The 14,072-nt window shown below is 35.7% G+C and overlaps 1 protein-coding gene across 4 annotated transcripts in view; it reads right to left on the reverse strand.

Moving 5' to 3' along the window:
- LOC149778680 (uncharacterized) overlaps window positions 1-14,072 on the reverse strand; it is a 107,856-nt gene that overhangs the window by 73,566 nt on the left and 20,218 nt on the right. The gene's annotated exons all lie outside the window — the stretch shown is intronic.

Raw genomic sequence — 14,072 nt, forward strand, 5'->3', positions numbered from 1 at the left:
AACTTGGTTTTCATTAATTTTAACAGTAAATTTTGGTAATTTGGTTGGTGTGAAATGGATTTTTACAGTGTTCTTCAAAAACATGAAAAATAAATATTCTGAAGATCTTTTCCATAACTGACTTTTATGTCAGTAAACCAGGTAAAAAAACCCACATGTACACTGGGCCTAGTCTGATATACTTAAGAAATACTATTGCTATGTAACCAATGGCTGCAAAGGAATTTATATCAATTAAGCTACCCACATTGTAAAAATACACTGACTGATGTAATTAATTAAGCTCCCCACATTGTCAAGTTAAAGATCTGTCATTCAATTTGAGCTCCCCACATTGTCAAAGACACTTACTTAAAAATTTGATACTACACAAACCTTCCAAGCATAAACAACTTGTCCTCTTCTTAAAAGACCATCAGTCACCTGATTTTACCAATCAAATGTCGGCAGTGACTGCTGGTAAGGCCTGACTAACTGTGCACAAATTAGACAATAAACAACCAACCAGGTTTTAGTTGTACACCAGCATCTAAAACAAATTTAGGTTAAAACTGCAAGAAAAACCAATATCATCAGGACTAACATACTCACAAATTTCATGAATTTTTTTAAACAAATATATAAATGACTATACTGATGAAGCAGCCTGACTTACAGGTCTTCTGCAATACAGTCAGTTACCAGATGGATGCCATCTTTTTCACAAATTGGGTGTCTGGGAATAATCAAGTGCTGGTTGCTTGATACTTAAAGGCAGATTGAGCATATTATTTGATTTATCATGCCAAGGAAATGGGGTAAGTTCCCTTCCTGAGGGACACACTCAAGCAATTGTCCCTATCTGGCCTGGATGGATATCAACCCTTGTATTATGAGAATGACACTCACTCAAATGAGCTACCATGGCACACCTGAATTCTAATTATCTTGTGAAGTAGAGGACGTAAAATTAAAAGTACAAGACTAAGTCAATGCAACACTATAACAAAAAATGTCACAGTGTTATAAAAGATGATTGATCAGCTCTGAGCTAGAAAACTAAATGGTAATTTTGTTGGTGACTTGTTGATAATGTGTGTTTGATTTGGTATTTTAATGTAGCTTTCACAATTTTTCAGTCATGTTGCTAGGATTTCTGCAATGTGGCAGTTTACAGTGATGTCTAACACTGGGGCGTCATGCTGCAGACATGCAGCATCAAGTCCCATCCAGTCACATTATCCTGACATCAGACCGAGCAGTCCTAACACCAATCTAATTAACATCAGATCTCCGCTGTCCTACGGGAAGATCTGATGATGACCGCTTAAGGGTCATGTTCTGTTGAGCTTTGAATTATCCAATGGAAATGCAGCTTTCAAAAATCTGAAAGTGAATCAAATAGTTTGGTACACATTCATGCTCTTCATCCACACTGCTCTGTCTCCACTCATGAAGTGTGCGTGTGTATGTGTGTGTGATCTGGATTTTTAACTTAGCTTTAACAATTTTTCAATCATATTGCTACGATGTCTGCAGTGTGACATTTTATAGTGATGTCTAGCACTGAGGCATCATGCCGCAGACATATAGCATGATGTCCCACCCAGTCACATTATCCTGACACCAGGCCGACCAGTCCTAACACTAACCTCTTAATGCTGAGCACCAAGCGAGGCAGCTGTTAGTACCAAACCCACGACCTTCCGCTTCAGAGGTGGACGCTCTAACCACTAGGCCACCGGAGTGGTCTCCACTCACGAAGATATAGAACCTCATCTGATTGGTTGATAAAATTAGCTATTATGGTAATAAGATAGGTTACCAGAACATGACCCCTAAGTGGCTGCTCTCAGATCTTCATGTATAATAGTGGAGACCTGATTTTAATCAGACTGTCCTAACACTAACCTCTTAATGCTGAGCGCCAAGCAAAGCAGCTGCAATACCATTTTTATAAGTCTTTGGTATGGCTCCTCCCGCATTCAAGGCACTCTTTAACACTTAGGCCACCGGAGTGGTATGTTGATAATGACAATGCTATAGTCATGGGACAAAAACATGAAATCTACTCTCTGACTATGCAAATTTCATGCTTTAATATTCAGAAAGCAACTCATGAATATGCATGCATCTGAATACTATTTTGATGTGTGCAATAAAATATCTTTAAACTCTGTCAATAAAGGTGAACCACTCCTTGAATGACAGAACATACCACCTTACTGTAAGACCACCCTATAGCCAAGTGCATGATACATATAATTTTACTACCACTTAACTAAATGGAATCCATGACAATACTTGTCTTATAACAAGAAATGTTATAATGAAGGGCCTTATATAAGGAACAGTTATAATGAAGGAGTGCTGTAAGTTTTCTTCATATGCCTAAAAACAAAAATTAAATTCTGCCAAACAGAAAGGGTAATAACTCTGGACAAAATGTTCACAGGAACTATACATCTCCTGTAAATGGAAAATCAGAATGCTACCATAAACATAATCAATAAAAAGAAGGAAATTAATCAAATGAAACTGAGACATGTCTTGATGAATTCCTGTACAATGACTATTACACAACCATCTATCTTGATCAGTAATACTACTACCTCAATTCTCCATTTTGTCCAATGCATTTCTATCTTTATTAGCCAAGTACCTTTGTCAAATATGCACCATATGTTTTATCTGTACAAAAAATCTTGTTTTTGCCAAGTACACCTTTCACTTACCCAAAAGGAAAACTCATTTAACACATATGTTGATTGAAACTTTAACAATGAGATTTATCTAATGTGTTGATGATCATATGCACACACACACAGACAATTAACAAAGTAATTGCAATGTGCTAAGCCTGTGCCAAGGAAGGCTTGACAATAATCAAGTTTTAAACACCATAAATGCAAATGTACTACATAATTCTAACGAAACGGGGCTTTTTCATCTTCAACAGTAATTATAAAATGTTCGTGACAAACATGTTCAGCAAATACTCATTACAAAATGTTAGCAAAAACTTGAACAATCTGCTTCTCCCACCAGTTGCAATAATTGTCTGAAAAGTGAATTCTGTATCATTTTCCCTCTAATGATAAGTGTCTTAATAAAAAAAAATATCACAATGTATACAAAACAATGCACACCGCCACTTCTTTCTGTTCTAAATAAAGAAACAAGTTCCATACTTGGCACACATTTCTTCATCCTAAAATGCCATGCTGGAAGAAGTGGCTGTTAAAAACACTATGATTTTAACAGAAATTATCACTTTGTATGTCTAATGCTTTGTTGCCACTTAATGTAATTTGTCAACTCATTCTAAGAAACAAATTGTAAATATGCTTTATTCAACATAACCATATTCGGTGACATTATTATGCCCATACATATGGGTGTGCCGAACATTATTTATGATGTACAAATTTTAACGAACTTAAACCTCAAAACATTTCTCCAGATAATAATTTCTGAAGTATGCAATGTGAGCAGTATTTCAAACACAGTTAGTGTATTTCCTACTAAATAAATGCAATTAAGGGCTGCACAAGTTTTGCATAAGTCCATGCTGACTCACTGGCATAACCTAAACAAAGAAAATATACATGAACTTGCACTCTTTCAAGTTAACTGACATGCACTGCACGTGTCTGCAATAAAGATGAATGCATATGTACCGAGTCACATTACACTGCTTTAAAAATGAAGTCACCAGTTAGCTGTCAATGTGAAAAGGGCAGTTAGATATATCAGGCTACTGATTGAATGAAGGTACATGTATTCAAAACCATAACCATGTTCTTGAACAAAACCTGCTGACTGACAGCCTCCAAAATACAGGCCAAACGCTACAGATTATGTACAGTATATACTCACCTATAAGTCAAACTGCAAGCAACATGAACCCTGATCTACCATCACATAATGCACTTGCATATCAAAGTCTATGTTGCTTGTTCCACTGAATATCCTAAAAAAAACCTGCAAAGACAGATCTACTGATGCATTATGCAATGGCAGGTCTGGGTCAGTGCAATTTGCACTTAGACTTAAAAGCAAGTGCAGTACATCACTTACAGATTATGTAAAATAACAATCTGATTAAAATCAGATCTCCACTGTCATACATGAAGATCTGATAATGACCACTTAGGGGTCATGATCTTGTAACCTATGTTATTACCATAATCACTAATTTATGAACCAATCTGATGAAGTCTTATATCTTTGCATTTGGAGACAGCACAGTGGATGAAAAGCGTGAATGTACACTGAACGATTTAATTCACTTTCAGATTTTAGAACCAGCTCGATACCATCAGAAGTTTTTTAAGTGAAAACCCCATGTTGATATGACCATCAATTTCAGATGAGTAGCAATAATGATTTTCAAGATGGCCCATGTGGTGGCTTTAGATCATGTCAGATTGGCATCATTTTCACTTAGGACCAACTAGAGATCATAATAAATTCCTCTGGTGAAATCCCATATCAATATGACTTTCTACTAAGGAGGAGAAGCAAAACAGCAAGATTTTCATGATGGCCACTAATGTAGCCATGCTGGACAACAGATCAACATGATTTTCATTTAGGACCAACTAGGCATCATAAAACATCTATTAGTGATGTCCATCCATTCAGGAGAAGTAGCAATAACAAAATCTTTGATATGGTCACTGTGATGGCCATACCAGATGTCCATGCAGCACCATTTTCATTTAGGACCAATTAGAATAAGGGATGAGTGTGTGTCATGGCAATACTCCATGTAGTTTGTGAGGAGTAGCAATAACACTGTTGTCATTTTGTCTGTGTCCAGTAGAGCTAAAAACTATATAAAGAATTAAACAAGATTAATCATTTACAAGAAGCAAGATTTTTTGTGTGCATTAATTAGGCTGAATTTTTGAAAATGAAATAGTATACAAAACATTTTATTTGGTACCAATGCTTATCTGTCTATAATGGAGACCTTCTTATAGTAAGGATAAAGATTCATTCTGTCGACCTTTGAAATTTGCAGTTCACTCTATTTTAGTGACCTATCAGATAAAGCTGGGTTCTCACCCGCAGCTTTTATAACATCTGGATAGGCACACCGAATTTTAAAACAAAATGCATGTTATCATAATAAACGTAAATGAATTATCACCAACTTAAGTTAGGGTTTATTTAAATTCGTTTCTTGCTCAGAGTATACATGTACTAGGTAACTATATAAATGAAGGAATAATTAAAAACGTTTTCTTGACATTTTTCAACAAAGTAAAATTTTAAGATAAAAACTGCTCCTTTTCCAATCTGGATAGACAGATAAAGAGAAATTCCAAGGCAGCACCAACTGAAGTTAAGGATTACTGATCCACTGTGTATTTTTTTAATTATGTGCAGAGTATACTGTCCAACATATTTGCAAGATGCAATTTTCATTCATGAAAGATAACTCGTTCCATGTTCCAAAAATAATAGCAACAACAACAATCACATTTACAATAACAACTACTACAACAGTGCCCAATCAATTTCCCTCCCTTCCCGTAATCACAACTGTTGGTAGGCAATTAGATATACACCAAAATTTTAGCAGTATGGCCAGGCAGAGAGGCACAAAGATACCAACTCCTCCAGTGTTGAAACCCCATCTTTCATTCTAATAGGAATCTTTTTTTGTTTCCTACATGGGAGAATCCCAGGATTGGAATTCAAATCTGCAACCGCTGTAACTGACCTACTTGGCCTGAGGTCAACACGGGGGCTAGGTGGGCACTGTCTAATTTTTCATTTTTCTAATGGTGTGTCCATTTTTCTGAATGACCATTAGGAATCTGTCTTGAAAAGTACGTCACACTTTTCAGCTGGTTGTGGAAATGACTGAAATATATAACACACACAACCAGCAGACTTCATCATCACTGGATGATCATGTGACTGTCAGGTAAAAAATGACACCAAGATCAAAGACTGCATCAGGTGTCACGTCAATTAAGCCAAGTACAAAAGATAAAACAACCAAGCATGTGAGTACTTATTCTGGCTACATATCAAAGAAGTGATGGGGCTTGAAATTGGGTGACGGATTCTTTATTTAACAGATTCATTTTACAGGGTAGTGGGCTGCATAATTGCATATTGGCATTGGTGCACTGTGTATTGGTAGGTTCAAAAGCATCATGGGCTGAACTGAGAGTTTATCGAGACTGAGACCGCAATGGTAAAGAACTTTGAAAAATGTAATTTAACTGGGAATCAAGAGGTCAACAGAACACTGGCCGCCTATGGTATGCATCAAAACTTTTTTCTGTCAGAGGCTAATCTGAATGCATGAATGCATACGAGTAAAGTTGATAATGAATACCAGTCTGTGAGAAAATTCTCTGAACATATTTGAGGCATTTCTGTGTGATCTGTTTTGCCAATATATGAACTGAAAAGAAGTACGAAGTATCCCCAAGATTCATTCTTACTGGGTGCTGTTTAGCATATGCACACAAAAATGACTGAAATGACTGCAACGTGTATTTTTATGCTTTTGACTGACTTTTGTATAATAACAATATTACAAAATATCCTATGAAAAATCTCAGCAAGAGAAATGTATTAATTGAGAAAATGAAAAAAAAACTATGATGGTAGAAAATTATGTGACATTATTTTCTTCACTCTGTGAGATACCAATGGTACATATATGTGTGTATGAAGTATACATGAGACATATCTGCACATATCAATTTCAATGATCCATTTCTCAGGATCAAATTTTCCTGCAGAGACACAATCTCTAAATACTATCTCACTCACACTGTTCATTAAAACTCCCCGAAATAGGTATAAATCAAGCACATGGCATATGTGAATTATCGGTCTTCTTTTTCCTGTTCAGGAAGTTCTGCCTACAAGAAAGTCTCTAGAAGTAAGAAACCATTCTAAAAAATCCGAGGTACATTCATGCTTTCAAGAGATAGGAGTGATTTTTCTCTCAGTAACATTTTCATATAAGCGACATTACTGACAAGGATACTTCTTGAAAGGAACAAATTTCCATTGCAACAAAATATAATACAGTTGTCCGTCAATATAACAAACCTTAGCAAAACACTGTTCCCAATATAACATGGTATGGCCATGGATCACAATAAAGCAACCCATTATAACACTGTCCCTAATATACCATGGCATAGACATGGATCTCAGAATAAAACAAGAAAGTATAACACTCTCCCCAATATAACATGGTATGGCCATGAATCACAATAATGCAACCCATTATAACACTGTCCCTAATATACCATGGCATAGACATGGATCTCAGAATAAAACAAGAAAGTATAACACTGTCCCCAATATAACATGGATCTCACAATAAAGCAACACAGTATAACACTATCTCTTATATAACAGGGGTATAGACATGTATCTCATTATACTGGTAAGGTTGAATTTTATTTCTCCACATAATATAACAAAGTATAAGGCGATCTTGAGTATATCATGTTACACATATTTTATGGTTCACTGAACAGCATAATAACAAGTGACTGCTGCAATACAATGTTCAAAATATGATTTTTTGCAAACTTTGCAAATCTGATCTGCTAGTACCTTCTGCAATGGCGAGGACCTGAGTGGCCGAGTGGTCTAAAGCGCTCTCCGTTACGGAGCACTGCCATCTCACCTCTGTCTGCATGGGTTTGAGTCTCGGATTCGGCTAATGTGGGTATGTGAGAAAGCTTGCCAGTAGCTTCTCGTGGGTCAGTGGTTCTTTCTGGGGGTTTTCCGGGTTCTTCCTCCACCATTAATACTGGCCGCCATGTATAGCCTATCGTGTGCTGAAAAATGGCGTTAAACCCTACTACAACAATAACTTCTGCAATGGCAGATCTATGCCTACAGTCTTTTCTAGTTCCATGTTCATTATACATGTACTTTGGTAATATGATATAAGTACTCTCCAATTATGTGATTCATGTACTATGCAATTATATTTCGGAGCAATATCCTTTTAAAATAGAAGCCCTCTTTTTATAAATATTTTTATACAAACATTTCTGGAAAAAATATAATCAAAGGCACATAATTAACAAAACTAGATTTTAAAGAAAGAACAGTGATATAAGATAAGTATTTTATTTTCTGCCAAGTTAATGTTAGATCGAGTGATGGGTGGGTGGGAGTGTCTTTGATTTGACTTGTCATGACAGCCTTAGCTTCTTTTTTTTTTCTTCACAAGTCAACCACACATGATTGATGGGCAACCCACTAATTTTATAAAACTACTTTTGCAACTGAAGGATCCACCCCCCATTTTAAATGGTTTTATCACACTTTTGAGTTTTATATATGTACCAACAACTTGATCAAAGGTAACCTCACTATAACGGGGATATAAGGTATAAAGTATCCCAACAAGCTATTTCCTTTGCTGTCAGACTTTAGTACTCTGTATGTTTACAAGTAACAACAAGGATGTCTCACTTACAAGACAGAGAAGAAATCTCATGTAAAGGACCTATTTTGTCATTATATATGGCATACACTCAGTGATTAGATTTTCATAATTATAGATATCATGCATGCTTTCATATATTAAATTTTACTGTTTGGGCATCTCCAGTGCGCATGTGTAGAGTTTGGTAGAGGTGCTCAATGGCATTTGGGGAGAGGGGATGGGAAATGAGCAGAGTAAAGGAAGGAAGCAGAGGAAAGAGAAATTTGTTTTATTCTGTTTTTGTGGGGTTTAATCCTGAATTTTAAACAGGGGTCTGGGTGGCTGAATGGTCTACCATTTCGTTTCTGTATGCAGGAGTTCAAGTCGTGGCTCAATCAATGTAGGTATGCAAGAAAGCTTGCCAATATCTTCCCATGGGTCGGTGGTACTTCCTCACTGGGTGTTCCCAGATTCTGCCTCACCAAATATAATACTAAACCAAACCTAATTTTAAACGAATTATGAATACCAGCATCAGCACCACCACCATATACATACAGTACATGTATATACTTGTGTATAAGCCATGTCCAAATGCACACTGCCGAGACTTAGATGCCTGCAGATCCAGGTCCATGGAGTTAGTTACGAGTAATTAATATAACAAACAGCACAAAATCTGATCTGCAAGTGCATTATGTGAAGGCAGTTCTGAGTCTACGTTGTGAGCAGTTGTACCGTAAACAAGTACTCATGGTAAGCTGCGTTTACAACATTTTGCCGATCTGTAGTGATGACGCTTTTGTCATCATCATCAGCACATGCATGCAAATTTGTATATACATCTACTTGCATATAAGTTGAAACAACAGCACTCAACAACGTTTACATTACAGCCCATACATGAACATTTTACCTGTATTGGATATTCAATATATATAATAAAATATGAAATGTGATATTCCTTTGCATTTTATTACAATAGTAGTCAAAGAAAAAAGTTACATAACTCTCCACTGACTCATTATTACTGTATAAAGACTTTTATAACTGTAAGGGGTTTTTATGCAGTTCACAATAACAAAAATTATCCACTTATTGAAAATCTTTGTAAGTGAAATAAGTTAGCAATTACACAGGTGTGTAACAAATTTAACATTGTTAGTGCAGATAAGGGACTGACCATTTATTTAAAGTGGAAGGAGAATTTTCATTCAAACTAGGTTATTTAATTGTCTCTTTCTGCAAGATAAAAAAAATTCCAGCTAATATAATTTATATGATACATGTAATTACTTTTGTTTTCCTAACGATCACAGCAAGAATATTTTTTCCCCAAGCTTTTGGAAGCCAGATTTTTTTATATACACACACAGCTTAAAAAATAGAATGCAATCATAAAGACAGGATTTCCAAACCATCTGACATGTACTAATGAGATGTCTCTCAAAATAATGGATGTTTCCAGTTCTATGTCCCACCTACTCTCATTATTTACATACAAAACATTTCATAATACATTATAAAATATGAAAATGTAAAGACTTGTTACACAAGTGGAAAGAAAATCAAGTTGAGTATTTAAGCATATTCGAAGCAGTAGCTTCCGAGATAAGTGTACTTTTGCTCTGAGTCACTACACAAGAGACGACTTCTCATACCAGTCCAAATGGACAGCCCTTCCAAGAGACAACATCTCATACCAGGTCAAACAGACAGCCCTTCCACTGATAGGTAGCTGGATAAGAAGGAGCTTAAAGTAGGGTTGATTGACATGCTAGAAAGGTCTGCTGGGCATGTGACTGACCAGACAAATGCTAATTGGAACTTAGTCCATTAACCTCCAATGTCAGGAAATAAAGGCCTCAGCAGAGTTGTTCTTGTTGGGTTCAATGACTTATTTTGAGCATATGATATATGGCAGATAGTTTATTTAGTGGTAGAATACCCTATGAAGAACCACCAACTCATGTTAAGCTACTGGCATTGGCTTTTTCATATACCCACATTGGTTGAGTGAAGACATGAAGATGTGTGAGTGATCTATAGAGGAAAGCAGTACTTACACCACTCAGCCACCAGCAGCCTCACCTCAGCAGTTCACAACCATCTTTTACAGACTCTGGATCTATGGTATCTTGTCCTGTGTTGACAGGTTTCTATTTGTATCTGTTTTGTTTTATATGGTCTGACACATTAAAAACAGTTTCCTTTAAAATGTAACAAACCATGCACTAGATTACAGATATAAAGAGCAACCTTACAAAACTGTTAAGTGATACCATGCATATGGACTCAGAGTGGAGAATGTACAGTGGTTAACTATCCTTTCATACACAAACATGTCTTACAGAACTCTACAAGGCTGATAAACTTCTGTCCTACTGTACCTACAGTACATGTACTTGGCTTTGCTCAAACCATGGTTCAGAATTGGGGGAAAAAGTGAAGTTTTTAACATAAAGGCTGAGACTCTATGCTTTAAAATTCTATGGCTGTTTGAAAGCATAGACAGAAAGACATTTGAAGGGAGAACGTTCCCTAGCATGTTTGCAGAATGGCTGAATGAGTCAACACAGCTTGACATTGAATATCTATATTTTTTTGTGTGGCAGATGTCACACAAAAGACATTGCATAAAACGCTGATCCACTGAAGAAGAGCACAGCAAGCAGCACATGATCTACCCATCTCATGACCTTTTTCCTATGAATGACCTTGAACTCTGAGCAAAGGTCTTGACTGTTGTATAATAAGGTGTGGCTCTGGGTCAAGTTTCATCAAAATACCTGTAAGGGTTAAAAACTGACAACCAGGATAAGGAAACAGGAAAATGACATATATTATCCCCTTGTGGCTTTGATCTTGAACCCCTAAGGTTATGACTGAATGTACGAGACTGTCACATCAAGATATATTACAAGTTATACCCAGACAAGAGGAAAAGGAACTGAATTACATTTTTCCTTACCAGACACTGACACTGAGGCAGGAGGCATGGCTAAGATATACAACTCACCATCTGTACACAAAGTATAACTGGCTAAAGTGTCATGAAGAAATTTCCAACCATTGCAAAAATATGGCCCACAGAAGCAAATGTTAATGGACAGAGGGAGAAGATCATAATGATATGCCCAATTTCAGACAATTTTGAACTAATGTAGAGCATACAAAACAGCCACAAGGCAAAGGTAGGGCACAACTGACATGGTTATGAACAAGGCTGTACTTGTATCACAAGAAACATCAAGACAAGAAAAATGTGAAAAACAAATATATAACACAATTGATCTATCATCCTAGTGATGCAATTAACAGAATGCCATCACATACATCAAGTTTTTTCCTTTGATGTTAAAAAGTAACCCCAACTTTTGAAACATTTACAAATACAGTGTCAGGGCCAAGCATGCATGTACATGAAGCAGTATACACATGCTCCTTCACTGAGCTGCAGCCAGAAAGATGACTAAGTAAGTCTGTTGCTGTGAATGCTTTTAACAGGCACATTAAATCTTGATATTTTATAAATATCCCACCATTTTAGCAGCGGATAAATGTGATATCCTCTATCTGCCTGTATAACAATCCATCTGTCCATTATCACATATCATCATGTCTATTATCACATTTCATCATCCCATCTGTCCATTATCACATTTCATCATCTCATCTGTCCATTATCACATTTCCTCATCAATCAGTGGGTGGAGAAATTAATGACATTTTGTACTTATGTTGCCTTTGGGGCAAAGCATCTACAAGAGGGATGCCATCCTTGGCTCTACACAAAGGTTCCATTTTAATGCCATATATGTCTCCCACTACTAGGTGCAAAGCAAAGGGTTTGATGCACAAAAAATTCCATTACAATCACATTTTCAAATATTTCTGACCGAACCTTAAATATGCAGCCATTGTAGGAAGGTACACCATTATGTAATGGATTTTGCATTTTGACTAATGGGTCACTGTCTAAGGGTGGTGGTGAGTACAGGTGGGAGGTTGGAGGAGGTGGTGTGGTGAAATATGTATTAAAACATAGGGATTTTGCATATGGCAAGCTATTGCAGCTCCAGTACTTTAAATCAATAAACAGAACTCAGATAATATCATACACAAGTTCTAAAACTCTTCTAAGTTTCTGAAAAGGGTCTCCCTCTCCGGTCTCCAAAATTCTTGCTTTTTTAAAACATAAAAAAACACTGAGCTTTTGATGGGTCACTGTCAAACTTGGTACATATCATTATGGTTATCTTCTGAAGATACAAATATCGATAAAAAAACTTGCTTATGCAAATTAAGTTTGAGTTATTAGAGTTATAACAGATCAATCTGCTTTTGTTCACAAGATAATGTTATAAACTGCAGTCAACTGCAAGACCAAATGACATCAGGGCAGTTCAAACCCACACAGTATGATACACTCAGGGAAAATTCTTTTCTGGCTGTTTACAATTGTTGCTAGCCATAGATCAACAATCAAATGTGTCAATAAATGCGTGCTTTAATTACTGAAGCAATTTATAAGTAACAAAAGTAAGGTATGTCTTCTGGAACTAGCTGCATATTCTGTTGCAAAGAGTCTGTACCAGTGTTATGTATATTTGATATAACTGATATCTGATTCAATTTAATTGTTTTTAAGTTTTAAAAATCTTTTTATTTTTAATTTAATTACATGTTAAATACACTGTAATGTAATTTTGTTTACTACGAATTTTATATTTTACCAAAATTAGTTTGACCTGATTGTTTAGTTAGTTATAAAAACCGAACTTTGTATCTTCTGCTGACCTAGTTCTTGGCCTTGATTGAGAATCAAGTAAACAACTTCTATTTTTTAAAATTTATTCTTAATGTTTGCATGATAATAGTGAAATCGAGGCTGTGCTGGAATACATGACCTTAAACATGTAAATACCTTCTAAACTGTTCTGGAATGTGATCACGTGACCCTCATGTCAAAAGGTTATCTATTTTTCGCATTATTTGACTATAACCTTTGTCTATAGAGAAATAATCTCAGTAGTGCTTTTACTTTGGACACTGGAAAGTGTTTCGTTGTGACCAATTTGGAGTTACATTTTAAATTTTATTCAAATTATCTGGATTCTAAAAGATTAATTCTTTTTCCTTGAAATATTTGAATGTTCATACAGAATTCTTGTACAAAGATATTTATTAAAATCTGATTCGGAAATTCAAACACCTGAATACTGTTTGTGGATCAACAAGGAACTGTAGACACATCAGTAACATAAAGGCTACAGTATACGTCATCGCCTTCCATTTTGGATTTTTCGTCAGGACTCAAACTTAAAATCATCAGAACTTTTGCATTACTAGGACTTCTAAAATTTAATTTGTGGATTATTCTTGGATTATTTTTGGATTTGATTCTTAAATCAGTAAGTTCTTATTTTTTCATTTTCACGTTTTTTTCTTCCAGGGAAATAAATTTGTAAAATTTTTCAAAGCTTGTTGTTTTCATTTTTACATTGTTGTTTTTTTTTCCAGGGACATAAATTATTTGTTAAATTTTTCAAAGCTTGTTGTTTTCACTCTTTCTTTTGTTACTGTTTATTAGAGCCTAAACACGTAACATAAGACCAGTAATACAAAATCTTTGCAACTATACATAAATAACCTCAATTCA

This window comes from Sinohyriopsis cumingii, chromosome 17 (assembly GCF_028554795.1).
Source record: "Sinohyriopsis cumingii isolate HCF-2022 chromosome 17, ASM2855479v2, whole genome shotgun sequence".
NCBI classification, from domain to species: Eukaryota; Metazoa; Mollusca; class Bivalvia; order Unionida; family Unionidae; genus Sinohyriopsis; species Sinohyriopsis cumingii.